This window comes from Amphimedon queenslandica, unplaced genomic scaffold (assembly GCF_000090795.2).
Source record: "Amphimedon queenslandica unplaced genomic scaffold, v1.1 AMPQUscaffold_13188, whole genome shotgun sequence".
In the NCBI taxonomy this organism is placed as follows: Eukaryota; Metazoa; Porifera; class Demospongiae; order Haplosclerida; family Niphatidae; genus Amphimedon; species Amphimedon queenslandica.
In genome coordinates this window covers 34,889-37,607 of record NW_003546576.1, presented here as the reverse complement: position 1 = coordinate 37,607, position 2,719 = coordinate 34,889, and positions in this window count along the sequence as shown.

Here is a 2,719-nt window from a genome sequence, read left to right as displayed (position 1 = left end):
GTATCTAGTAGGCTTACATGTATATAATCATTATTTAAAACCAGGTGAGGTTTTATGAGTGATTTATTATTCATTGTGATCATTGATTATCAATTATTATTAATTATTAGTTCTCATTATTATTCATCAGTGTATTGTGTATGTAAGAGAGTAATTTTTGTGAGCCATTTTGGGCTAGGCTAGGCTAGGCTAACAGGCTGACTGTTGTGTGTGTGAGTTATTGAATTGTTGGGAGATAGTGTGACTGTGGCACTATCTATCTTTATTTGATATTGTTATTTGAACCAGTAAAGCTGGTATAGTCAGTTTCCGTTGAGAAGAAACCACTGCCACCCTTTGTAACTTTTTGTCACTTGAAATTTGGTGCAATTGGCAAATTAATATTTGGTATAGTTGCATAACGGGTTCTTCTGAAAATCCTTACTAATTTTTGAGTTTCTAGGTACTCTGGAAGATTCTAAACGAGTTCTTCCGCTTGAGATGAAAGGAGCGGCAATGACGAATTGTGCGCATCACTCTGATGAATATCATTTGCATTTAGTCAAAAAATAATGTTTTTAGTTTAAAAATAAAATAAAACATCAAACTCTCTAGACCTACTAATGTGTCACTAGGAGCTTTCTCTTGAGAATAATTCTTGTTTATCACTCCAAGGCCTCCTCAATCTTAGTTGTTCTTCATTGCCAGTACACTTGTTGACTCAGCCATATTCCGAGCTCTATACCAGCTGAAAACAGGTACGAAAAACAAGAAAAGGATAAATGGAGGTAGCAGCAATCACTGTAGAGGTACAATAAATACTAAAGTAAGTTAAAGGAGAAAAAACCCTCAAAGAATGACAGAGCTTGCAGATTGCAGCCATGTTTGGGTGGGGCTACACGTGACGATTTAATGATGAAAATATTGATTTACTTCCATTTCTTCTCAACTGAAACCGACTATATTATTTGATTTGAAAGATTCTATTGAAATATCTTTGTTGAAATTGATAGCGAGCCCAGCATTGGTGAGCAAACTAGCGCTTCCTGAGCTAAGCTGACTACTAAGGAAGCAGCTACTATAGACAGGCTGGATGGCATCCCTGAATCTTTAGAGAAGACGCCGTGACATGTTGGTCCACACTGATCTGGATTACTGACTGAGTGGCCAAGGATCTCAAATTATACAAGCCAGTAGAGTAACTCTGATGTGACTGTCTGAATACAGTCCTGAAGTTTTGGCCTTGGTAGAGTACCTCCTAAGGGAGTGGTAGGTCTGTTCTTCCAGTTATTGCAATATGGGAAGGGCTGGTTTTTTGTATACTTACCTGTTGCTTTAAGTCATATTATCCCTTTGTAAAATTGTTGCATGCACGTGGACTCGCAGTAAGTCTTGTGGTCGATTTGTTGTTTCAGTGTTAAGTAAACTTAGCCTACCTCCTCTGTCTGAGAATTCATTTTTTGTCTATAATGGTGGATCTTGCTGCTCAGAAGAGAACTCGAGGTGGACAATGTGCCATAGCCACTCAAAGGGTAAAAGTGGTGTGATCTCTTTGCGGAATCCCCTGGGCCTGATGAAATCAAACTTGGGATATTGAAGCGTTGCCTTCAGGACACATTTCATTCTCAAGAAATTTGATAAACAAATTTTGCCTCTTGTTAATCCAGGAGTTTTGAATAAGGAGATTAAAGATTAGGAGCGAATTAAAGATGAACTGTTTTTTTGCCACGTCTACTGTGGATTACGCTCTTTTGACATTGGCCACCTCCTAGCCCAGCTAGTATAGGTAGATCAAGTCCTGAGGTAGATCAAGTCATGATACATCTGTTGTCTCTGCAAAACTGCCTAAGCTGACTTCAAAGTCTTTTAAACGGAGTCTAGTTGCATGGACCCTATTTTGGGATTTCTTCGAGTCTGCCATTCATGATAATGCCAGCTTGGCAACCATTGATAAATTTTCTTATTTGCAGTCTTTATTAGAAGGCAAAGCCAAGGAAACTATTGCAGGCCTTGCCCTTACTGATGCCAACTATTCTACTGCAGTTGACTTTTTGGAGAAGAGGTTTGTCAGCAAGGAGAGCATCACTGCAGCTCATATGGACGTACTGATGAGCCTTGATGCTGTTTCTTCTGAACACATTTTTGAGCTTCGTCGCCTGTACGACAAGACTGAGTTTACAATTAGAAGTCTATCTGCATTGGGAGTACCCGTGGACTCTGATGGAGCATTGCTGGCTCCTATGTTCATAAAGAAGCTTCCATCTGAGCTCAGACTTGCTATTGCCCGAAAGGTTTCAGCAGATGATTGGAACATGACAAGGATACTGGAGGTGTTATTAGCATAGGTTGTAGCAAGAGAGAGGGTCTTCCTGCCTAAGACTAAACAGAGTGGATATAAACCTAAGCGTGGAAGGGATTTTCCCACTGATGTTACTTTTACTGGAGGTAGCCAGAGTGGTTGCTGCTTTAGCCTGCAAAAGACCACACACCTGCCCAGTGTACTAAGGTCACTGGAGTTGATGAGAGGAAATGAATGATAAGAGAACAGGGCAGTGCTTTGCTTGCCTCTGCCTAGGTCACATTACTAAGCACTGTCGCTCTTCCATGAGCTGTGCACGTGTAAAGGGAGACATCACTCTATTGCATGTATGAGGATTTCAAAGGCTAAGTCGGGCTAGAGGCCTCCTACTGCTAGATATGGTGCTTCCCCACATTTGTCTAAGGGCTTAATCCAGAAACC